Source organism: Myodes glareolus, chromosome X (genome assembly GCF_982192425.1).
Source record: "Myodes glareolus chromosome X, mMyoGla1.1, whole genome shotgun sequence".
NCBI classification, from domain to species: Eukaryota; Metazoa; Chordata; class Mammalia; order Rodentia; family Cricetidae; genus Myodes; species Myodes glareolus.
In genome coordinates, this window is record NC_142053.1 from 33,444,634 (window position 1) to 33,471,049 (window position 26,416).

The 26,416-nt window shown below is 41.8% G+C and overlaps 1 protein-coding gene across 8 annotated transcripts in view; it reads left to right on the forward strand.

The window, feature by feature from the left end:
* The first annotated feature begins 12,801 nt into the window (after positions 1-12,801).
* Positions 12,802-26,416, forward strand: part of Stag2 (STAG2 cohesin complex component) — a 127,569-nt gene continuing 113,954 nt past the window's right edge. For 2 of the 8 annotated variants that reach the window (XM_087903081.1, XM_087903087.1), the window contains exon 1: positions 14,039-14,179. The gene's annotated coding sequence lies outside the window, so the exon portion shown is untranslated. Of the gene's footprint in view, positions 13,036-13,088; positions 13,112-13,544; positions 13,661-14,038; positions 14,180-14,343; positions 14,435-15,600; positions 15,759-23,070; positions 23,172-26,416 lie in introns of those variants that run through there. The other 6 variants (XM_087903083.1, XM_087903082.1, XM_087903084.1 and 3 more) reach the window with 6 other exon arrangements.

A 26,416-nucleotide genomic window follows, 5' to 3' on the forward strand; every position in this document is an offset into this window, starting at 1 on the left:
TTCCAAGCACTGTAAATAAAAACATCTGCCAGCACAGAGACCCCCTCACCCCCACCTTTACTACTATAAAAACCCAATTCTGATTGAGCTCGGGGGCTCTCCGGATATTCCAATATGTTGGACATGCGGAGAGACCGAGTTTGCAAACTTGATTAAAGGCTCTTTGCTTTTACATATGGGACTTGGTCTCCTTTGTTGGCTTTTGTGGGGACCTATGGATTTGGGCAGAATATGGGCCAGGGAGTGGAATATGGTGATTTGAACAGAAATGGTCCCCAAAGGGAGTGGTACTATTAGGAGGTATGGCCTTGTTGGGGTAGGTGTGGTCTTATTGGAGGAAGTGTGTCACTGTGGGGGTGGGCTTTGAGGTCTTTTTCTCAAGCTTCACTCAGTTTGACAGTCAACTGACTTCCTGTTTCCTGCAAGACGTAGGTTACTTGGCTTTTTCCGTCACTATGCTGCCTGTCTGCCTCCCGCCGTGCTCCGCACCATGATGATAATTGACTGAATCTCTGAACTGTAAGTGAGCCACCACAATTAAATGTTTCCTTTATAATAAGAAAAAAAAAAGAGGGGTGCATTTTCTAAGTGTTATCCAGGACATCATGCTATGTTTGGGAAATTAATTTTTTTTATTATTTGTTGGTTTGTTTGTTTTCTGAGGTAGAGTTTCTTTGTGTTAACAGTCCTGGCTGTCCCGGAACTTGCTCTGCAGACTAGGTTAGCTTCAAATTCACATAGATCCCCTGCCTCCGCCTCCTGAGTGCTGGGATTGAAGGCGAGGCCACCACCGCCCAGTGAGAAGATCATTTCCTGGCTGTTGAATTTCTCTAAAAGCAGAAGGACAACTCTAGATGCTCTTCTATGCATCTTCCATCCAGTTTAAGGGGCTAGAATGAAGGGACAAGAGACAGAAGGCATTCAACAGAGGCCTTCTCAAAGTCCTGTGAAGCAATGGAGGCTTGCAAGGAAAGCAGTATGCTTGAACAAAGCCATTTTTTTTGGTTTTTTGAGACTGTAGTTTTAGAGCCTGTCCTGGAACTAGCTCTTGTAGACTAGGCTGGCCTCGAACTCACAGAGATCCACCTGCCTCTGCCTCCCCAGTGCTGGGATTAAAGGCGTGTGCCACCACTGCCCGGCTGAACAAAGCCATTATAGAATAAACTGTTACAAAGCTAGGATAATGCATATATTTACCTTCTCAGGAAGACACATTTCCAAGTTAATTTCAGATGACTGGAGGATGGCATATTACTATCATTAGTTGCATATTGAGCCGCAGCGGCGGGTTGTTTTGTTTTGAATTTGAAACAGGGTCTCGGGCTGGGTTTTGAACTAGCTCTCCATTCTACTCAGCTTTCTCAGTGCAGAGGCTATCAGCATGTGCCACCAATCAGAACCCAGAGGGATATTTTTATGACTATTTTAATAACTGGCCATGCATAGTGTGCGTAGCATTGATCCACTGTGCTTTCCGATTTCCATGGAGGTCTGTATCAATGTGCAATCATGGAGCCAGACTTCGGAAGACAAGTGCACAATCAGCTCTTCCAAGCTGCTGCTAGCAGGCTTTTGCACTGGTGAGTGCACTACTATAAAGTATACACAAGGATTATATTCATGCTTTCGTTCTGAATAGTTTGTATGTAACTTAAAGAAATAATAATATTTCTTAATAATATAATATTTCTTAATAATAATTAGGCTCCTCTAGCCTTAAATACTCCAGGGTGTATTTCCTCTTTTAAAAATTTTGTTCTGAGAGACTGGAGAGATGGCTCAGAGGGTAAGAGCACTGGCTGCTCTTCCAGAGGTTTCGAGTTCAATTCCCAGCAACCACATGGTGGCTCACAACCATCTGTAATGAGACCTGGTGTCCTCCTTGCCAGCAGTACATTGTATGCTTAATAAATAAATAAATCTTTAAAAAAGGAGGGGGGGATTTTGTTCTGAGCCGGGTGGTGGTGGCACACGCCTTTAATCCCAGCACTTGGGAGGCAGAGCCAGGCGGATCTCTGTGAGTTCGAGGCCAACCTGGTCTACAAGAGCTAGTTCCAGGACAGGCTCCAAAGTTACAGAGAAACCCTGTCTCAAAAAAACCAAAAAAACAAAAAAAAAATTATTCTGAAATGGGGGCTTCCTGTCCATCTACCTCAGGCTCTGAAATGCTGGGAATAGAGGGTTATGTTGTCACTCTTTGTTTTCTTTCCTTTTTGCAACAAGGTTGCCCAGGATTATGTGGGACTATTGAGCTCAAATCGTGACCCTGCCACAACCTCTTGCGTAGTTGAGACTACCGTGTACAGCACCTTGCCCTTGAGTTCATATTTCTGAAGAACAAATACACCAGTTAACATAACCACAAAGACAACCATCAACGGGAATACAATCCACTAGAAGTCACTCAAGTTTGGCCCATTTCCCTAGGAATGTCCCTAGCTGTTAAAAATAAATTGAAGCCAGGCGGTGGCACACGATTTTAGTCCCATCACTTGGGAGGCAGACACAGGCAGATCTCTGTGAGTTCCAGGCCAGCCAGGGCTGTTACATAGAGAAACCCTGTCTTTAAAAACCAACCCCATCCCCTCAACATGCCCCCCCAAGAATAAAATTGAGTATTGTCTGTATTTGGGAAAGAAAATATTTTCTCAGAAGTTTCTATCTCTAGCCGTCTTATACTTGGCAAATACCCAAGTCCTCCTCTCTTCATACCTCTTAATCTTTCCACAACATTAATTTCTAGTGTCTAACATTAGAGGTGTTATCATCAAACAGCAAACATGCTGACAGTGGTTCTGGTGTTTGAACATTTTAGTTAATGTTGGTAGTTAACGTGTAACAAACATTGCTCTTAAATTCAAGTAGTCTTTGTAGCGATTTGGTGTCCCTCGTAGTTATTAATATGACCTTTGATTTGTAAGCTCGTCAATGTGCCAAGAAAATAGAGTCTTTCTGGAGGTTCCTGTGACATGCTAATTTTAAGCAAATCCCTTTCATATTGTGGGGTGACAAGGGCCTTTGCTGCCTAAGAATAACATATGATTTTGCTTTCAAATTGAAAATACTTTCTTTAAAAAATACTTTTCATGTTTTTGTACAATATTGTATATTGAGCACATTTCCCTCCCTCTCTTTTGTCAGCCTTCTCCTTCCCATTATTTCTCTGTCACCCTAGTGGTTTTCCTTCCACTTTCGTGTCCTACGTGCATGTTATTTATGCATCGCTATAAAATCTAGGAACTACAAGTGAGAGAAAATATATCTTTCTGTGCTGCCTTCTTAAATTTAACACGATTGTCTCTAGTTGACCCCCATTTTCCTGCAAGCTACACAACATCATTCTTTCTTATGGCTGAAAAAAGCCCTCCCCAACTTACACACACACACACACACACACACACACACACACACACACACACACACATACACCATACACACACAGTTTTAAATAATAAAATTCTTCCCAGGTTCAGTAGCGATATGTGCTGAGATGGTTTTCAGGTGACCAGATCTTTTAATAACACTGGCCCCTTGCATAGGAGGAAACTGGACTAATGTAGGGAGGGGTTTCTCAGCACCTCTCAGGATGTCGGAGTTCTTTACATAGTTTTTACAAGAGTGTTTTCTCAACCTGTGGGTCGTGACCCCTTCACAGAGATCACATATCAGATCTTTACATTAGGATTCATAACAGTAGCAAAATTACAGTTATGAAAAAAGTAATGAAAATAGTTTCATGACTAGGGGATCCCTACAACACAAGGAACTGTATTTAAAGGGTCCCAGCATTAGGAAGGTTGAGAACCATTGCTCTAATGCCTACAAAATCACTGCTTTAGAAGGTAGGGTTCTGTATGTTCGGAGGATAGGAGTCTCTAAAATTAGCAGATCAGGGAAGTCACTAGCTAGGAAATAAAGCTGTACTTTAGTAAGTTAATCCTATTGACCCACCCTACCTTGGGGGTTGTTACAAACTAGGAGTTTAGCAGTTTCACATAGGTTGTAGCTAGGATATGTAAGGTGCAGCAGATCTCCCTCACAGGGAAGCTTCTTTGATTTAGCATACACCTTTTCTTTATGTATCCTCTTTTGTTGGATACCTACATTGGCTGGATAACCGAGCTATTGTGTATAGTGCTGCAATAGACATTGATTGCAAGAATCTCTAGGACACGCGGGACTTGGGGTCCTTTGAGTAATAATCCACAAGTGAACCACATGGCAGATCTATTTTGAGTTGTTTCAAGAACCCCATATGGGCTTCCAGAGTGGCTGAACTAGACTATATTTCCCTCCCACGGTGTTAAGAGTCCCCTCTTTGCCCACAAACTCACCAGCATGTGTTGTTTTCCTAACAACTGCCATTCTTATTGGAGTGGGATGAAATCTCAATGTAATTTTGATCTGCAATTTCTCTGACAGCTAATAAGGTTGAGTATGTTTTCATTTGTATATTGTGACTGCAATTTCTATAAGAACAAACAGCATAGTTAATTTGAGGCACTCTGGGTTGTACTAGAACCTACTTTGAAAAAAAAAAAGACTGTCAAAATAGTACCTTTAAAGTGGCTGATGAGCTTGAGTTGGTAGGTCTTCCCTTGCTCAGTTTATTGGAAACTGACACTAAAAATAATGCAGACGTAAACCCCATGTTGTGTTTAACTACTTAATACTGCTAAGTAGGATCAGTGACTAAAGTGTAAGGCGTTAATGGGAGTCAATTGTTTATAGTCTTTCTCAGATAATTTAGTCAGAAGTTCTTTTTATTAAATGTCCAGCGGTGAATTAGTTTAGGATGTACTTCTTAGAGACAGGTTCATTTGTTAAAATCTGTACCTCTACTGTACATGAAAAAAAAGATTTTATTTATTTATTTATTTGTGTGTGTGTGTGCGTGTGTGTGTGTGTGTATGTGTGTGTGTGTGTGTGTGTGTGTGTGTGTGTGTGTGAGAGAGAGAGAGAGAGAGAGAGAGAGAGAGAGAGAGAGAGAGAGAGAGAGAGAAAGTTTTGGCTGTATGTGTGTGCACCACATTTGTGCCTGGTCCCTCCCAAGGTATGAAGAGGGTGTGTCAGATCCTCTGGAACTGAATCTGTAGACAGTTGTGTGCCACCACGCGGGTGCTGAATCTTCAGCAACAGAAGCAAACAGATGCTCTTAACCCCTGATCCATCTCTCCAGCCCCCCACCACCTTTTCGTGGTGCTGGGAGTGGAATGGAAAGTTTCCACATGCTGGCCAAATTTTCCACCACTGAACTACATCCTCAACCTCCATAATCTACATTTTATGAAGTATAATATAATATTTAAACTACAACTACATTTTTTATCACGTATTAGTTATTTTTCTGTTGTTGTGAGAAAATACCAGGACCAAGGCAATTTATAGAAAGAGGAGTTTTTTGGGGATTATGGTTCCAGAGGGTTGAGAGTTCATCATGACAGACAGACATGGCAGAAAGAGCAGAAGGCTAAGAGATCACACCTCAGCTACAAGCATGAATCAGAGAGTGAACTGGAAAGCGGGGCGAGGCATTAAGCTCTCAAACGCCACCTCCAATGATTCACTTCCTTCAACAAGGCCATAACTCGTAAACTGCTCCCAACAGCATCACTAACTGGAGATCCAGTGTTGAAATCCCTGCGCCTATGACACTCATTTCTCATTCAAATCCCCTTACAGGGCTACTTACTTCAGTCTCAACTTTCCAAAGCATCACACAGAACCAGCATTCTAAAATGATACCTTAAACATATGACTTCCTGAGCTATTGTTAGGATACCACATTCCTTCCTCAGGGCTGCATATAACCTTGGTGACTGGGCCTCCCGTTGGCCTCTCCTGCTAGTAAGTACAAGGATCTCTGATCTGTTGTTGACTTGGGGTCTTTTCAGTGAACACCCAGGGGTGGTACAGCTGGACCATATGGAGGATCTAATTTTATTTAATTTTTTTTGAGAAATCTACACACTTATTTTGTAGTGGCTGACTAATTTACATTCCCAGCAACAACAAATAAAGCGGTATACATTGCCACTAGTACTGTGAATATGTCCAGTTCTTTTAACAGTGTTCCCTGTCTTCTGATCCCCATTGCCCGAATGAACTATAGGTCTTATACTTCCAGGGGAAGATGGACATTCAGTTTTCACTTTACAGTTTTGTTTGTATGCCTTCCTGGGCAAGTGTTTTATCTTTTGTTTGTTTAATGGATACTATGCCGTCTCAACTCTTACTTTCCTGTGGGACTCTGCCACATTCTCCTTTGCTGCTGTCAATCTTTTCTAACTCTTGTTTGGATTGATTTGAGCCTCATTCCCTTTTCTTAACAGATTCCAAGCTACTTGAGGTCAAGCACCTTCTTCAAGTATTTTTCCTATTAGCAACCCCTAAAGTACTGTGTATCTGGGCTACATGGGGCACTCAGTGAATACTTTTGAATGAAAAATCCAACTGGAATCAGAAATCTTTAGATAGACATCGTCCAATGCAGTAGCCACTAGCCACATGTGACTACTTACATATAAGCCTTAATTAAAACTAATTAAAATAAAAACTCTATTTCCTAGCTGCTCTAGCTACATTTCAAGTATTCAATAGTGACATGTGATTACCACATCAGTGAACATGGTTATACAAATTGTCATCATTACAAAGCATTTTTTAAACAAAGTCTCACTATGTAGCCCTGGTGGTCCTGGAACTCACTATGTGGGCAAGGCTGGCCTTGAACTCACTGAGATCTGCCTGCCTCTGACTACCAAGTGCTGAGTGCTGGGATCAAAGGTATGCACTATTACTGCCAGACGCACATACACATACATTCTTGAATCTAGATTCTCTGAATGAGAGAAAACACATGATAGCTTGATTTCTGAATCTGTCTTATTTTCCTTAACATAATGATTTCAAGTTCCACCCATTTTCCCACAAATTACATAATTTCATACTTATGTATGGTTAAGTAAAACTCCATCATGTACATGTAACACATGTTTTTATCCATTTGTCTGTTGATGGACATCCAGGCTGGTTTCATTTCTTAATTAAAGTGAACAGTGTGCAGCAATAAACATGGATATGCAAGGGTATCTTTAGACTGATGCCTTAATCCTTTGGAAAATGGATGGAACTGGGGATGATTTACACTATGCCCAGAAGTACTATGGTGGGAGCATATGGCAGTTTTACTTTTAATTTTATCAAGAACGTCCATGTTGATTTCCGTAGTTGCGGCACCAGATTTCATCGCCACCAAGCAGTGTGTCAAGCTTCCTCTTTCCTAAGGTCCTCAGTAGCGTTTCAAAACAACGACTTATTTTCTCTAAGTAAAGGGAATAGAACCATGAACAATAGAGAGATATTACTCCATCCGAGTTCACTGTGAGGAGTGATGAAATTTAGATGAGTGTGGAAGGTACCAAAAAGGTACCCGAAAGATTTCATACTTTGTTCTTCAGATTTGCCCTTCTCCCAAAGCCTGAACTACCAGCATAGGTGTGTCCTGGAAGTTTGCTGGAGCTGTAGAACCGCAAGTCTCACAGGAACCCCACACTACTTAAAACAAAATTGGCATTTAAGGAAGATCCCTAGATTTTCTTTTTCTTTTTTTTTGAGATAGGGTCTCAGGAAACCCAGGCTGGCCTCGAGCTCCCAATCTTCCCGCCTCCACTTTTCCAGTACTGGTATTACAGGTATTTGCAACTACACCTGTCCCCTCAGGGAATTCTAGATCACCTAGACGTTGTAGAAGTAGGACTGTAAGCAATGTGGGCCAATAAGAGATGATGTAATTGAGCCGGATGAGGTGGCGCATGCTTTTAATTCCAGTCCTTGGGCAATAGAGGCAGGCGGACAGCTGTAAATTTGAGGGCTGGTCTGTGGATTTACACAGTGAGTTGCAGACCAGCCAGGGGTTACATAGTGAGACCTTGTCTCAAAAAAAAGTGATAGTGCATACCTTTATTCACAGCATCACAGCATTTTATGATAATAATAATGGAATGGGTTAGAGTAAATAAGGGAACAATGAAATGAGCATAAAAGTAAAGTAGTAACCTAGTCAGTATTTCTTGGATGCAAAAGAGACTGGACATGGAACCATTACTGTGATGTAGGTGAGAAATGTTATGTATTGTATACAAGAAATAACCAAGTCTTGGGGTTGGTGAGATGGTCTGGTGGGTAAAAGACTTCTGCTGCCAAGGCTGATGAGTTGAGCTTAAGGGTAAGGGTTATACACGCTAGGAGAAAACTTACTCCTGCCTGCCCCCCCCAACACACACACACACACACACACACACACACGCACGCACGCACGCACGCACGCGCGCGCACACACACAGAGACAGAGAGAGAGAGAGAGAGAGAGAGAGAGAGAGAGAGAGAGAGTGTTAAAAGAAAAAGCCAAGCAAGATGGTATTTACCTTTAATTCCAATACTTAGGAGGCAGAGGCAAGCGGATCTCTGTGAGCTGGAGACCAGCGTGGTGTCTACGAAACAAGTTCCAGGTCAGCTAAAGATAAACAGAGAAACTGTCTCGGAACAAAAAACAAAACAAAACAAACAAAACAAAAAACTAGAGAGATTGACTTAGCCTTTAGTATGTAGATGCGTCTTCGGTTTCATTAACTTATTAGGGTGACTGCATAAAGAATCAGAGAATCCAGTAATATGGTTGACTGGATAAAGAATCAGAAAATCCAGTAATATGGTATTTAAGATGTCTTTAAAAGGTGTAATTTGCTTTAGATCAGGCTTTTTGTTTCTCTGTGTAGTCTTGGAACTCACTCTGCAGACCGGGCTGGTCTGGAACTGAGAGATTTACCTGGCTCTGCCTCCTGAGAGCTGGGATTAAGGTGTGTGCCATCACCGCCCGGTTTAGATCAGGCTTATAGCTATGGCTATTTCCTGTTGATGCCACAGGTCAAAGGTCTGCTCTAAGTATTGCAATATCAGGATCTTAGTCAACAAGGAATGATAGGGATCTTGGAAATTAGTCATATCTAAGGTCATGAAAATAACTGTAACCTAGAAATTTGATGCATTTCTTTGATAAGGATACTTATCTTTCCACTAACAAGAGATTTTTTTCCCTTTTGTTATCACTATGAATTTTTTTTTTGAGACAAAGTCTTCACGTGTTGCTTAGTCTGGACTTGTACTCCTGTGCTTGAGGAATCCTCTATGTCAGGCTCCTGGGTAGACACATGCACCATTGTGTCTGGCTGAATATTTTTATTATATTTAAAAATTTTGAAATAGTGCTCACAAACCCCTGCAAGTATAATACAAAAACATTTCAAGTACCCTTCACACAGCCTTGTTTAATGATAATAGTAACCATAACAACAGTGCCCTGACAAAAGAAGGAAATTAACTTTGATACAATATTGCCAGCACATGTATATATTTGAATTTCACCAATAATTCCATGAAATGTGTGCAGCAACATAAAATTTTATTACATATTTCTTTTTTGGTTTTTTCCAGACAGGGTTTCTCTGTAGCTTTGGGGCCTGCCCTGGAACTAGCTCTTGTAGACCAGGCTGACCTCAAACTCACCAAGATCTACCTGTCTCTGCCTCCTGAGTGCTGGGATTAAAAGCATGCGCCACCACCACCCAGCTTTTTTTTATGTATTTATATTAATCAGCATAATCAAGTTATATAGTTGTTCAATTGCCACAAACCTTTTAATAGGTATACCCATTCCCCAAATCTAATCTGTGCCAACAATGAACCTATTGTGAACTGTAATTTTGCCAGTTTAAGAACATTTTACAATGGTAAAGTACTTGACTTAATTTTTTGCATTGTTTGTGTGTAGATATGGTGTAGCAGAGGCGTGGTGGGGCAGAGGACATCTTGTACTAGGCGGTTCTCTCCTTTTACAATGTGGGCATTGAGAATTGAACTCAGGTCATTAGGCTTGGCAGAAAGCACCTTTACTTGCTGAGTCATCTTTTCCCACCTGGTAGCTGGTAGCTTTATGAAAATGGATTTTCACATTTATACTAAACATAATGCCTATGAGAATCATTTTAATTTCCATGTGAATCAATCATTTCGATTTCCTGAGTAATATTCCATATGTGTGTGCACACTTTGGTTAACCATTTCACCATTCGATGGCTATCTGGGTTGCTTCTTTTGTCTATCTATCACAGACAAAGCCGCTATGAACATCTGCATATGTTTTCATGGAAACAAGTTTTCATTTTTTTAGGATAAGTGCTCAGGAGAAAGTTTGCTGGGCATATGCTAGGACCGTAAGAAAGTGACCAACTGCTGTGTGTGGTGTCATATACCTATAATCCCAGCACTTGGAAAGCTCAGACAACCGGGCGGTGGTGGCACATGCCTTTAATCCCAGCACTTGGGAGGTAGTGGCAGGTGGATCTCTGTGAATTCGAGGCCAGCCTGGTCTACAAATACAAAGTGAGTGCCATGATAGCCAGGGCTACACAAAGAAACCGGTCTTGAAAAACAAAAACCAAACCAAACCAAACCAAAAAAAAAAACCCCACAATAACAAAGATAGTTTTACATCATTAGCATGTGCTGCTAAATATTAGTATAAATTTGCTACAGTTAATTGATATTATAGTTACTAATTTTCAGCAGCATTTACCAGAAAATGAAAGCAAATTTGCAAGAGGAATTTTTAATTTTATTTAAACAACAGAAGTGTTCTAAATAGCTCAATTGGTACACAGCCAAATTAGCACCTAAATGTCTAAAATTTAGGAGAAAGTGTACCATGTGCTATGTGCCGCTTTGAGAACATCGTTTTCAGTTCATACTAAAACAGTAAAAAATAAAACAGGAAACCGTTTCCTTACAACTGACACAAGTGAACTATTAATTACTGTAAAATTATTTGGCACACCATCCAATTTTTCTATTAGTTCAGGTAGAATTCTGTTGTAGCTGTAAAATTTCCACTGCTCCCTATTAATAATCTAGCTGCATCATTCAGAGACTTGAATCTATGAAAAATTGCATCCAGTTCTACCGAAGAAGGTCTAGAAAAGAAATGGAAATTTATTCTTGAATGGCATTCCACTCCCTGATGCTTTACTGGTAAGTAAAAATGTTTAAGGCTTTGTTTCTTTTGATTGGTATCTAGATGCTTCTGTTTAACTTTTATTGTTCATTTGATTAAAGAGACCGTAGTTGCAGGGAAATGAATAATAGGCTCGGTGGCTAGAAGACCTAAGACTCAGATGTGGAAGGAATCTAATGTTAGGAATGCAAGGGGACATCACATCACATTAGGAAAGCCCTAAGATTTGTGACAGTGTGGGGTGGCCACTATTTACTCAGCTTGTAATATTTCTCATTTTTCTTATTACTAAATATGTTTGAAACAACTGAATACTGAGGAAGATATTTTAACTAACATGTAAAAAATGAAAGAGAAACGATTTTTAATCTGCTGCTATTTTAGGTGGCTAGGGACTTCTGCAATAGCAATGGAAACACTGTAATTAATAGTTCTCTTCCTGTCCAAGGAGAAGAGGAGCCTGGCAGGGACAGGCGGCCATTCTTGAGTGTTCCTCACCCCCTCAGAGAGAGTTCTAGGCATTCAAAAGTCCAGTAGGGTGGACTGGAAACGAAGTGACAAAAAGAAAGTCCTCAGAATAAACACCCAAGGGTGATAAAGGGTCAAGCGAGTTGGAAAGAGGGCAAAAGGCTTTTGTGCACTTCAAAATATTTGTAGGAGGGATAAGAGCAGAGATAAGGAACTTATTTGTTAACAATGCGGCAAAGCCACCTCCACAGCAGGCCAGAGTCTGGTAGTCTTTACAGGGCGGATGTTGAGCCTGTCCCTTGCATGTAGATTTCACGCCACTTTGGTCCTGTCTCCTCTTCCACCCCCAAAGTTACCAATAAACTGGTTGAGCGGCCGGACTAGCCTAGTAGCCTAGTTCCCTAAGTCTCCTAGAATTTGAGGATAGAGACCACGTTTTCTTGGAACCTGCAGGAAATGTGTGTGTGTGTGTGTGTGTTTGTGTGTGTGTGTATGACTGTCTCCCAATCTCCCTGGTAAAGAGAATGAGCACCTTTTCTCTCATACTCGAAGCAAAAAAAAAAAAGCAAAATAAAAATGTGAGTCACTGAATCCCGCTGCGATCAGGTGGCAGAGTTGGGCGCGTTGGGTTCTTTGGGTGGGAAGTGTAGTGGGCACTGGGAGGCGTGGGGAAGGGGGAGCTTGCTGGGGTGGGTGTGTTGGAGAGGAGAGCCTCGAAGGGTGCTAGCCTGCCCCTCTGGGGCCGAGCAGGGGCGGAGGAGTGGGGCGATCGGGTCGCCAAGCGTCGGGGTTCCCATGGCCCGGCTCAGGCGGACACCGCTCCTGGCCTCTGGGCGACCTCCTCCCTGGCGCCGGCCGACATTGCCGCCGCGGCCCCGTCCAGTCCGCGCCGGGAGGAAAGCGCGTCCCAACGAATGAGTAAGTGAGGCGCGGGCACGCCGCCTTGTTTACCCCACTCGGCGGCGCGCCCCTGCGGGCGCCTAGTTCACAGGAGGCGTCAGAGACGCCGGAGCCAGCCGGGAGGCGCTCGCTCGCGATTGGTCGCCGCCTGGGAGGAGGATGCCGGGTGGGAGGGGCGGGGGGCGCGCGCTGCCATGGCGTCCCGCTGCCGCTAGATGCCGCTCCCTCCCAACAGGAGCTGGGCGCGGGTTCGTGGCCGACAGATGGCGCCTGCGCGTTCCATTCGCCTCCAAGTCGCCGAAGAGCGAACACCCCAAACAATCCCGAAGCGCCACCAAAAAAAAAAAAAAAAAGAAAGAAAAAAAAAAAGAAAAAAAAAACCCCGCCGGATCCGACCGCCACTTTCAAACCCCCCCCACCGGTCTAGAACCGCGGGAGCTTCCGTCCCCGAGTAGAATTCAAGGGTGTAAAGAAGAGGAAGGGGAAAAAAAAATTCTTGTACCAGCCCAGGGGTGAAGGAGCCCCCGGCCTGAGACAGAAGGAAGGAGTGGGGGAGGCCAACAGTCTCCTGGCTGCCTCTGTAGACGCTGAGGGGGGAGGTAAGTTATAAAATGGCGGAGGCGAACCTTCTAGAAGTTTGGAGGGGCACCCGGAGGGCGCGCGGCCCAGCGTGAGGTGTGTGTGCTTGCGATCGGGCGAAGAGAGCGTGCCGCCGGGGGAGGGAGGCGACAGGCCGGGCGTCCCGTCGCCGTTTCGCGGCCCTCTCCCTCGGCTTCCCTCGGCCCGGCGCGGGGCAGCCATGGAGTGAGCGGCTGTGTCCAGGCGGGGAGCGAGTCCTCGCCTCGCCCCCGCGTCTCCCCCTGCCTCTCTTCTCCGCCCCCAAGTCGCTACCCCAACACTTGCAAGGAACTTCCAGTCTCTCTCCCCCCCTCCCCAACTCTCCCCCACCCCCTTCCTGCCTACCTCCTCCCAGAGCCGCTTTTTAGCGCAGGACGCTTCTTTTCCACTACCTTCTCTGAAGCTTTTCTCCTGCCTCCCTCGCCCCAACTCTCCCTCGGGGCCTCCGCCGAGGACCCCCCTCCCCAATGGGTGGCCCAAAATGGAGAACGCGCAGCGGCGCAAGATGGAGGCTCCGCGCCTCCGCGTAGCGTTCGAGGTGGCTTCCTCTCCTCCGGGGGCCTCTTCATAAGCAGCCTGGGGGGAAGAGAGACCCCTAAACTGGAGGTGGGGTGGGGGTGCCATCCGTGGGGGGAGCGGGAAGGCGAACCTGGGGAGGCCGCGGCCGGGAGTGTGTGTGTGTGTGTGTGTGTCTGTGTGTGTGTGTGTGTGTGTGTATGTGTGTCTGTGTGTGTCGGGGGGGGGAGCGCGTTGTGGTGGTGCGGGGAAGGAAGCGAGCAAAATGGTGGTGCTGGGAACCCGGGGGGGAGGGGAGGGCGAGCAGGCTCGCCTGTGTCTATTTGGGCCTCGGACCGAGGGAGGCGAGGGAAAATCTACTCTGCTCACACCCCTCCCTCGTCCCCCCTCCCTCCTCCCTCCCTTCCCCTCCTTCCTTCCCTCCCCTCCCCTCTCTCCCTCCCTCCCTCCCTCCCTCTCTTCCTCCCTTCCTAGAGAGGGAACAACATTCATGTGACGGGCCCCTCGGCTTCTCTCCCCCGCCCCATCATCTCCAGCGCGTGGTGGGGGAACTGCTTGGGCAAAGCGGTTGGCATCGATCTCTCCATCCTTTCCGAGGCCCCGACTTCGGTCAGTTTTCTTAGGGCACCAATTTTCGAAATAGGCTGGGGTCCGGCGGCGTCGGTACCCTGCGCGTAGACCTTGCCCCGAAGGGGGCCCTGCCTGCCTGGCATGGGCGGAGGGGGGGGGAAGGGCGGGAGTGGAAGGCTGTTTGTTGGGGGGTTTTGGCGCCACTTTTGTTTTAGTTTTAGTGCTGCTTTTTCGTTCCCACCCCCACCCTCGCTGTCTTTCTCAAGGCAGGAACTGAGCTGATCCTTGCCCCAGGTAGGCAGCCTCTGTTTTCCCTCCACACTTTTATTCTTGCTCGAGGGCGACTTTCTCTTTTCTTCTCTTACAGATCGGGAGATCTGTGGACTGCAATTTTAGGAGGAAAAGGGTCGGATGGGCCATGGGAGAGAGAAGGTGTGGGAAACAGCATCAAGTAGTTCCGCAAAACTTTGAGCCCCATTCCCATTTTCTTCTGGCCTAGAATCGTAAACGTATTGTTGATTTCGGCCTTTTTTCCCCTTTCCCTCCCGCCGCGAGAATGTCTTGTTTTGCCTTTAGTTTTTTTTTTTTTTAATAAACCGCTGTACTTTCGACATTTAGTTTCTGCTCCTCCTCGGTGTTATATGTCATTTTATTTTTAATCCTCAACGGTAATGGGTTATCGTGTGATTTTTCGTGCTTTGGTGCTCGACTTGAATTTTTAATATTGCATTAGTAGTTTCATCCGGTCTGGGAGACTTTCTCCTCCGTGGCCTAGAATGTTTTTTATGCTCTTGCCTACCCCCCCTTCCTCTCTCTCCTCCTTTCTTCTAGATGTAGTTTTTAAATTGACGGTCTTGTTTTTTGATTAAATGATTATTTCCAGCTTCTGTGCTATGTCTATCTGAAACTTTTGATCTGTGGGGTTAGGTTTAAGTAAAGGAGACGCATCTGTTGGTTTGCAATGGTTCCTTAAAATGCGCGGGCCGCCTCCTCGACCCCGGTAAAGCCCCCTCTTCCCTTCACACTGGAGTGTAAATTCCGTACCCCCTTTCTCCCACGGACCGCCGTATTTCACAGCAGCCACACCCTGTATATATGTCTCTGTGGATTGGACTCATTATCAGCTTAATTTAGTGACTTAAACCACCATGATGGGACTTGCTTAAGCACGAAGCTTCTTTTCCTGTTTAGTCCTGGTGTTTAGTGTCGAAAGAGGAATAATCGAGGTTTCTTAATGAAACCTGGTGCGGTCCAAGCTTTGCCTTTTTTTTTTCTGTTGTCTTTTTTTTTCTACTCCGGGCTGTTGGCGGTGTCAGCACCGCTGCTGGGGGCGGGGGGTGGAGGGGAGAAAGAGTCGGGTTACCGAAGTGCGTCATTCCTGGCTCTAGCAGGGCCTGCTCGGGAGCTTGCTGGTGTTTGTTACTGTCCTCGCAGCACTTTCCTGCCAACCTTCTCTCTCTGCGTATTGGTTAGGAGCAAAAGCAGGAGGCGGTCTCCTAATTCTGTCTGGAGCCTAGTGCGTTGCGTTTAAGGGTATATGTGAACTTATTATGTTTTTTTTTTTTTTTGGATGGCCCTGGAAAGTGGATACATTTCTGTTAAACGACATACAATTCAGGTAGTTTCGTCTTGCTTTTATATATTTCTCAATGAACGGTGGGGTTAATTTTGTACATTTTAAACCACTTGCGTCAAAATGCCTGGTTTTCTTTCTACGTTGATATCAATCTATAATTAGGGATCAGAAGGACCAGTTAATGCATAAGTGTTCAGCGGTTTTTCAAGTGGTTGAATTGTAATTTCATGACACATTATGTTAAATAGTCTGGTTTTTTTTTCGGTTTTGAGATTAAGTGCTGCGTAGATTCCAGCTAATTGCAAATGTTTAAGTTCATTTTCACTTCATTTCTATTTATCCTTTAAAAATATAATTTAAAATGTATTTATTGGGTTTTATGGGCTTGATTAAAATTCGTAGAGATAATCATTTCTATGTTTTTAACTGAATTCTTAAATTTTGCTAGCTATTAGTTGTGCAGGGTTCTTTTACAGTAACATTGTAAGACGTTTGACTCTTTAACATGTTACTTTGATAGTTTTGTTGCCTTGGGGTTATTCTTGGTGTCATTACTGAGGGCTTGTCTCCTCGTTTTCTGTAAAGATAAGAGTAGGGGGCAGATGAAAAGAGAAGTGGCTGAGCTGATTAGCGTAGCTAGCTGAGGTCAGAGGGCGCATTGCTAACTTGTCTACTTTTGTATGTGCTTGAAAATGTCTGTAGTTGAGGTAGAATTTTGAAGAAAAATTTCCAAGTTTTTACATTTTGATGTGCTGACTTTATATTTACATACCTAAGTTATTTACACGAAGCTTAGGCTTGTGTGTGGATAATTACGTAATGCCTAGCATACCAACTTTCAAAAATATTTACACAAGCAGTATAGGGAAAACAAGGTAAATCCCCACAAGTTAGATAGACTTGAAAGGCAGCTTAGTCTCAGCGAGCTCTGCTTTTACTTTCCTTTTGATTTGTTTTTTTCTTGAAAATAGGAAATTCCATTTGTTGATTTAAACAATTCTTCTTGGTGGGTCTGTTTCATTAAGTTGGAGTTGCAATGAGTCAGTATGAGAGGGATTTACTATTAATAGGAGGGGCTTTGGCAGTTGGAGTCAGCGACAGTGGAAGGGATTGGGGTGCCATAGGGAGCATTCCCAGCAGGAAGATTGACATGGCTGAATACAGTTTCAGTGTTTGGTGTTTAATGACCAGGTAGAGAAGTGGATTGGAAAAGAAATGTACTTATTAGCCATTCCTTCCCACTGTGACGTAACTGTAGTATTATAAGGTATCTGAGACTGACAGGCAGAGTAGAGAGGGTTCTTCTCTTTAAACCAATAGGAAATTGGATGTTTACATATAAAATGATGTACCCTCTCCAACATTCTGCTCTTCTAATTACTTAAAAGTTGATACAAAAGCTATTATCTTGATTTCTTTTAAAAGCATTTTCAATATTGCAATCAGCAATAAAAGTGCAATTAAAACTAAGACCCTTGGTCTCCTTTAAATAGTATATTTGCTCCCAAAGTCCAAGGTGATTGCCTTGGTTTCTGCAATTTGGTATTATTCTATGTCAAGCTTATTCTGTTCCTGTTAGATGCATTTTTGAATAGCTGTTAAGTTCTGAAGGGACTCCAAAGCAATGAATATTTTATTTTTGTGTTTGGTAAAAGTTATTCCCTAATTATTATAGAAAATTTCTCTTCCAGTCTGGGAATAAACCTTTCTGAACTGTTACCATTATTTACAAGGATATTAAGAGAAGGCAGATTCCTGGCTTCAAATTTTTATTCCTATGCAAATATCCTTAAGTAGATGGTGAAGCTGTTGCATCAGATTTGATTTCTTGTGGTGAAGCAGTAGCTAAACTACCAAACCAACCAATTCTGAGTTTTGGCAGTCTTGAAATTAATTCTGAATTTTTAAACTCCAAATATGAAGACAATTTTAATGAAATTAAATTTGACATTTATTTTTATCATTTGTATGAAGTAAAATTGGGGGGCTTGGCCTAGTATCAGGCTCAAATCTCTTTCTTTGGGGATACAAGAGAAATACATATTTTAGAGGTGAAAATATGCCCTGGTCACTTCAGTAATGTTTAATACTCTGCATGCTTATCATAATCAGCGCAGCACTGGAGGAATGTTGTAAACAGTGCTAGCATTTTTATTTTGCTTTCCAGATCTTTATGATAGATGCAGCCCTTCAGTTGTTGTTGAAAGATAATTTTTGAACCTAAGGTTTATATTAAAATGGACAATTTAGAGGGGCACTATTTTGGAGTTGGGATAATAAATAGGAAAGAAAAGGGATAGTCCTAATTAGCAATGCACTGTTAGTGTAGCTCTCGTTAGCTATTAGTGTATATTGAAATGTGATTGTTGGAGAATTAAAAGGAACTATAAAATTAGACACTGTTTAAAAGTACTTTGCATTTTTCCTTTTAGTTTTCTACATTTACTATTTCTGTACAGGGTTTTTTTGTTTGTAGTTCCATACTGTGCCTGTATAGTAATTCTTTATGTAGTTGTCTGTCACAAGTGGTAGATTTTGCATGTTCTGGTGGCAAAGATACGAAGAAATAAAATTGTCAGTTTGCTTTCTCCATCTCCTGAAGTGCATTTTTGCATTTAATTTAACTAAATACATTTATTTTTCTGTGTAAGTAATGTGGCTTTGTGGACTAGGCTTTGTGTGTATTAAAAAAAAAAAGGAACATCTTAGCTTCTTTGCTAATCTGTTACCAGAAAAGTTTCCCCTGAATTAGGGTTATTAATACATGTTTACTGTACTTCTTTAATACTGATTAGTAGATGTTAGGAAATGAGTGTTGCTAGGCATAGTGGCTCACACCTCTAGTTGGAGCACTTGGGAGGCTGAGGTAGAAGGATTGCTGTAAATTTGAGGTCAGTTTGGGATATGGCTAGTGTCAAGACCAGCCCCAGGGCTACTTTTCTGAGATCCTATCTTGAAAGAAGAGAAAGTTGGTTAAGAGGTTAATCAAACTGCTTTGTTCTCCTCTCCAGAGAAGGTGGATACAATGGTCTCTTTGCTTGTTAATTTGTTTATTTTCAGACAGAATCTCCTCTGTATCCCAGGTCTCTCTCAAATTTGTGATCCTCCTACTTGAGCCTTTCTACTGCTGGGATTATGGACATTTGCTGCCATGCTTGTATTTTTTTAATTGAAAAGTACATGATTAGCCTTGACAAGGTAAAGAGATTTCTATTAGCTCTCAATAACTTCTTGTAAAATTCCAAAATAAAATTCCTTTTAGAACTGAACCAGCCTCAAGTAAATTTTTATTCAATGTGTAAGGCTAGAAAGTTGAGCTCTCTTTATATTTTTGCAAGAATAACTTTGCAATAGGGTGTGATTTGTAATTTTTGAAACCTGAAGTAATCTAAAAAATAATTTCAGTGTATCTTGGGCTTCTTTTGGATTATTATTATTAGTATTTTATGTGTCTAGATGTTTTACCTGCATGTAAGTATGTCTCCTACATGTACATGGTGCCTAAGGAGGCCAGTAAAAGTTGTGGGATCCCTTGGAACTGGAGTTACAGAAGGTTGTAAGGTACCATGTGGGTGCTGGGAATTGTACCTGGCTCCTGTACAAGAGCAGCCAGTGCTCTTAACCACTGAGTCATCTCTTTAGCCTCTGGGGTTCCCTTTGAGTGTCAGAAACCATGTTTTAATATGAACTTTCTCATAAACTTTGAAATACATGTTTTTTAAAGAATATTTTACAGATGAGGAAGTTGAGGTTCTAGATAATAGTAAGTGACTTTTCCCAAATCACATCCTGATTAGCTTGACCTCAAGTCCTTCGTGTTTTTTTTTTTTTTTTTTTTTTTGATGGTTAAAACTCAGGTGTTTCTCTTACTGAGTTTAGGTCTGCAATCCTCATTGCTTTAATTTTATTTATAAGACCAAAACTTTTCCATATATGATACAAGACAATCAGAGATCTTTGTTCAGGGTCAGATGAGTTGCTACAAGGCAAAAGTTCTACGATGGGGCCAGTGGGGTCTGGGTGCGTAAGGACAACTTGCTCCCAAGGCTGCTGACTCGTTTTCTGTCTCTGCAGTCCTCATGGTGGAAGGAGAGACTTGGTTGGCTCTTGCAAGTTGTCCTCTGAATTTGTATGCATGCACCATGTGAAGCCCTTTGTGCTCCTTTCCCCCAAGTAGATAAAGGTAAAAAGGTTTTTTTGAGACAGGGTTTCACTATGTATTTCTGGTTGTCCTGGAATTTGTGGGTAGACCAGGTTGGCTTTGAACTCACAGAGACCTACCTGCCTCTGACTCCCATGTACTGCACCATACCTGTTGGTAAAGGTTTAAATAAAAAGATTAAAGAAGTTCCATATTTTATTTTAAGATAATAATCAAAGTAGTTGAAATCTGAGTTTTAATATTGCTTGAGTATGATCACCAAATTTCATGGAATGTTAAAGTCTTGGTATGAGCAATGGTTTCTATTTTCTATGATGCATAGAATAGTTACACATTTTAAAAAATTCTTTGTTATTTATACTGTGTATGTCTAAAGATAGTTTCTGAGTCATTCAGCTTGTTTAGTGGTTAGATTTTAATTAAAAATTTAGGTTAGGGGACTGAAGAAATGGCTCAGAGCACCCATTGCTTTCACCAAGGACCTGGGTTTGGTTCCCAGCACCCACATGGTGCCTCACAACCATTTTTAACTGGGGATTCCAACATTGGCCTCTGACCTCTGAGGGCAGTGGACATGCATGTGGTGAACATGCATCCATACAGGCAAAACACTCAGACACATGCAATAAACATGAATAAATAAAATTTAAAAATGAGAATAATCTAATCTTTTCATAAGCTTGAGAGTTTTTCTTACCTGGAGAAATTAATTATAGATGCTGGGTTTAGTGGAGATGAGGTAAGATTAAATATGTGTGTGTGTGCCAGCACATACATTTCATGACCATGAGTCAAATTTATGCACATCTGTTGATCATTCCCTTAAACTTCATCTTCAGGAAATATTTCTTTTTTGAGGTGACGAGCAGTCTTCTTTGACCGAGACTCTTGCAATATTGAGTATTTTCATCCATACTTTCTCTTTGTATTCCATTAATACCAACAACTAATGTTCCGTGGCCGAATTATAGCCTAAGGTGCCCATTATATGCAATTATTTGTTTCTCCTATTTGTCTTGAAAAAAGATAGTTAGGTACCAGAAATGTTCTTCAGTTTTCTGAATTCTGTAGTTAACCAGAAGAACCGTGGTTACAAATGTTACAAATGTTACTAGGCTTGATTGGACTGAAAGCAGATTTATTTTCATATTATTTGCTTGCTAAGAATTGTGATATAGCCTCTTAAAAACTTATGTGTGATAAAATAAGAGTACAGTTGATGATATTACCATTTTTTTTGGTAAATTGTTTAGTATTTGATTTCAAGCAGTTAGTGCTGCTAAGTTGTTTTAAAGAATTGAATGTGGGCCAGGCGGTGGTGACACACACCTTTAATCCCAGAATTTGGGAGGCAGAGACAGGTGAATCTCTATGAGTTTAAGGCCAGCCTGATCAACAGAGCAAGTTCCAGGACAACTGGGGCAGTTACACAGAGAAACCCTGTTTCAAAAAACAAACAAACAAAAAAAATGGATGTGGAAAGTTAAATGCATAATTTAATTTGTAAGAAGGAATATTGTAGGAGCATTTTCATTATATAATTAAAAAATCTTTTCTAAAAAAGACATTGATAGTAACTAACAGTAACTGAACTCTTCTTATATGCCAGGTACTATTACAAATACTTCATGTGTAATGATAATCATTTTCATTAACCGATGAGGTATTACAACTACATGGTTCTTTCTTGCCTTTCTTTCTTTGTTTCTCTGTGTTCCTCCCTCCTTCCCCCTCTCCCCACCTCCCTCTTTTTTTTTAAGTTGAGGTGGCCCTGGCAGTTCTGGACCTCACTATGTAGCCTGAGGCCTGGAACTTGGAGATCTGCCTGTGTCTGCCTCCCAAGTGTTGGGATTAAAGGTTTGTGTTACTCTATAGTAAAAGGTATTTTATGTAGTCTCCACTAACCTAGAATTTACTGTTTAATCCAGGCTGTCCTTGAACATTGTGCTCTCTCCTCTTCACCACCCTGAGTGCTGGAATTATAGGCACGAGTTACCACACCCTGCCAAACTAGGGTACTTTTGAGAATAAGAGAGGGCATTACTCAGCTTGCTGAGATAAGAGCATTAACTAGGACTGTCCCAGAGAAACTGGGGTATATGATGACCCTTTTACAGAAGAGGAAACCTGAAGGCCTAGTACCTTGCCCAATTACTTATTGGTAAGAAGGGATTCCAAACTCCTATAGAGATTTGTGTGGATATGAAAGTGATTTAAATTACTGTAAATTACTATACTCAGAGAGTTTGCTAATTTTTATTCTTTGGGGTAAGTTTTTGTTGGTACAGGGGTAGTAGTTAAAGACAAGATAGCATTGTTTTTTAAAACCCAGGAGAATTTCTAGCACACTGTTTTGAAGTTATTAGATTAGGGTGATTATATATGTCTTAATGTTAAAAAGCAACTTTTTTGAATTTTACCTAAGTGAAACAAGTCAAACACCAACATAACAGCATCTGAGTTTAATTTCTCTATGTATTATTCATATTTCCTTTATCAGTTTGTATTAACTATTGGTGCTATATTTCATATAGCGTCCTTCTGAGAAAATAGATAAGAGGATGGCAATGTTTAGGACTAGGGAGAAATGGTATTAAAACTAAAGAAAATGCTCTAGTTTAGAGACTTGCCTGAAGTTAACCTGATCCTGTAACATAATTTGAGAGACTTGCAGAGAAGCATGTGTCACTTTAGAAATAAAATAGTTCTCTTTGGGATGGGCTGACTGGTAGAGCTGCTGTCGTTACCATTTCTACCGCATTCAGCACCCAGTCTTCTAGCCCCCTCCTCAACCCTGCCATTCTTTACTTTTGTGATAGTTTTTGCATTGATTTTATATTTCTGGACTGTTCGTGTATGTGGTATCTTCCTGCCAAATAACTAAATATGGATTGAAATGTAGAGAAATGATTTGGGTATAGTTGTGGCCAAGGCATATATTTTGCTGAGTGTGGGTGGTAAATATTTGATATTTCTGCTTTTATTTTGGTCTTTTTTTTTTTCTGAGACAAAGTCTCTCTACATAGCCCTGCCTGTCCTGAAACTCAGTATGTAGACCAGGCTGGCCTCGTATGCAGGGATCCATCCACCTGTCCTGCCTACCAAGTTCTGGGGTTAACGGTATGAGCCTCCATATGAGATCTGATCTAATTTTTCCTCTTTCTGTGTTTGTTTGTCTGTCTTTTGAGACAGGGTTTCTCTGCATATTCCTGCCTGTCCTGGAACACTCTGTACACCAGGTTAACCTCAACTCAGATCTGCCTGTCTCTGCTCCTCAAGTGCAGGGATTAAAGGTGTGTTCTACCACTGCCCCTGAAGGTCGGATCTTAAGAGTTTTCAATTTTGTTTACATAGTTGAATGTTTAATATTTCATTGACTGTTTATTTACCTTAATTAGTTCATTTTTTTTAGATTTTGTTGCAGTCACTATCTTACCAATAAGATTGAGTTACTATTCTGTATACTAATTTGCTTAGTTTGTTGAAATTGTACAAGAAAACAACTGGAAGAAAGATGACATTTCTGATTAGACAAGGAATTTGTTGACTGCGTGGCGACCTTGGGGCAAAGGTTTTTTGTTTATTTGTTTTTGAGACAGGATTACTTTGTGTGATCTTGTCTGTCCTTGAACTAGCTCTGTAGACCAGACTAGTTTCAAACTCACAGAGGTCCCCTTGGCTCTGCCTCCCTAGTGCTGGGATTACATGTGTGCGCCAACGTGTCCAGTTCAAGATAAATATTTAAGGTATCTAAAATAATGCAGCAAAAATGTATTTTAGCTTTTAAACCTTGTGTGTAGCCAGGTGGCGGGGCAATGGTGCACCACCTTTAATTCAAGGATTTAGGAGGAAGAAGCAGGCAGATCTCTCTCTGAGTTTGAGGCCAGTGCAGCCTATAGATTGAGTTCTAGAACAGCCAGGGCTGTTAACACAGAGAAACCCTGTCTAATGAAAACAAAAACAACAAAGAAAACAAACATAAGCCTCAGTGTATGTATAGTACAGTTTCACTAGTACTGGGACATGATGTGTGGTTTTTTTGTGATGTTGAAAATTGAATCCAGGGTCTCCTGCACACAACACAAGATATTATGTGTGCATTTCATCATGTTCTCAAAGATTTGCTATTAAATCGGTGGAGATTTATCCTAATCCCTTAATAATATTATTAGTTGGACTTTGTCACAATAAAATGTATAAAAATGTTATTTATTTGAGATAAAGTTTCACTGTTTATCCCTGACTAGCTTAGAACTACGTAGCACTCAGGGACTCATTTCTGTCTCCTTAGTGCTGGGATTGAAGGTGTGTGCCATCATGCATGGTCAAAGTTCTTTAAAAAAAATTTTCTGTAGAGTATATGGTTATGTAACCCCTTTTGTCCTCAATTTTGTGATCCTCCTGTCTCAGTCCCCCCAAGTGCCAATATTAGAATGTGTTGCCATTCCTTGCTTTTCTCTTGTATTGTAGTGCCTGAGATAGAACTCAGGAACTTGTGTATGTTAGACCACCATTTTGCCACTGAGCTATACTTTCACCCCGTCATCAATATAGTTTTGACAGAGTATCCTTAATTTGAAAGAGTGACAGTTATTTTTAAAATGTGCAGCTTGGTATGAAAATTTTTGGAAGTAACAAGAGGGTGCTCATCTTTGGTGGTTAGTAGATGCCATGATTGTTTCTTATAGCATTTACCATTATTCAAAAGTTTGAGGTCTTCCAATTCGTTTTATGTTTCTGTGTAAAAACAATAAGCAATGAAAATTTTGTTTGTGGGGTGCAATGACTTGGGCCTGCACTTGGGAGGCTGAGTCAAGAGGATTTTAGGAGCCTAGAAGTTTGAGGCTAGTTTTGACAACCGCACCACTATTTTTTTTTTTTTTCAAGACAGGGCTCTCTGTAACAGCTCTGGCTGCCCCAGAGCTCACTCTGTAGACCAGGCTGGCCTCGAACTCAAAGATCTTTCTCTTTCTGCTTCATGAATGCTGGGATTAAAGGTGTGAGCCACTACTTCCCAGCTTAATTTTTTTTTTAAAAGATAGGACATCACAATGTAGACTGGACTTGCACAGAACTCACAGAGAGCGCTGCTTGCCTCAACCTTCTGAGTGCCAGTATTAAGGACATGTGCCACCCTACTTGGCTTTATGTCAGGTTCTTACTGTGTGATTTTAAAATGGAAATTTAATATGTGCTTGTGGTTTCTTTTTTCCCCTTTTCTCCCCAGTTCTGGGAATTGAACATAGGGCTTCAAAGGCACTAGACCTTTAAACGTTCTGCCATTAAGCTGTATCTCCATTTCTGCTCCAGTCTTATTTCATTGTTTTGTAAAATATTATTTTTATTTTACTTTGTTTTTTTTAATTTGTTTTTTGAGATAGGATTTTTTTGTGTGGTCCTGGATGTCCCATAACTTGCTGTGTAGACCATGCTGGCCTCAAACTCAGAGATCCTCCTGCCTCTGTCTCCTGAGTGCTAGGATTTAAAGTGTGTACCGCCACTGCCTGGCCTGTTTTTTGTAAAAAATGAATTCTACTTATTGGGGCTGGAGAAAAGGTGCTTAAGAAGAACACTTGTCTGTCTTGTAGGTTTCTGTTCCCAGCACCAACATGGTGGCTCATAACCAACTTCAACTCCAGTTCCAGGTGTTCCAATACCTTCTTCTCACCTCTGTGGGCACCAGGTACATGGTGCATATTTATCTATGAAGGCAAAACATTCATATACATCAAATAAATATATACGAGTTTTTTACCTGCATGTATGTCTGTGCATTATGTACATGACTGGTGACCATGGAGACCAGAGAACATTGGATCTTCTGGAACTGTAGTTACAGATGGTTGTGAGCTACCATATGGGCTGGGAATTGAACTTGGGTCCTCTGAAAGAGTAGTTAATATTCTTAACTGCTGAGCCATCTCTCTAGCCCCTTGTTCTGTTTTTGAAACATGGTCTTAGTAACTCAGGCTGGCATTGAAATTGCTGTGTAGCTGGTTTCCTGGTTCTCCTGTGTCTCCCTTCCAAGTGCTGGGATTACAGGCATGTCCCCCACACCTGGCTTTTAAAGATGGATGAGTAATGGTTTTAAAAATGGTTTTGAATCATTTTTCAGGATAGAACCTACTAGCTACCACATTCGAGGCAAGTACTTTACTACTGAGAAGTCCTCAGTCCTCTTTGTTTTTTTAGAATGGGTTTCTCTGTGTAACAGCCCTGGCTGTCCTGGAACTAGCTCTGTAGACCAGGCTGGCCTCAAACAGAGATCCCACCTTCCTCTGCCTCCTGAGTGCTGGGATTAAAGGTGTGTGCCACCACCACCTGAGTATTCATTTTGTATTTTCATTTTTCACTTTGGTTTCTTATAATGTTAACTTTGAAATTCCAGTAGAGTATATAATACTAGCTTTGCTTTCAATATATTATAAATACATGTATTTGATAATCTCCTAGGATTCATATATATGTGTGTGTGTGTGTGTGTGTGTGTGTATGTATTTTGCTTGCATGTTTGTACATGTATCACTTGGTGCCTGGT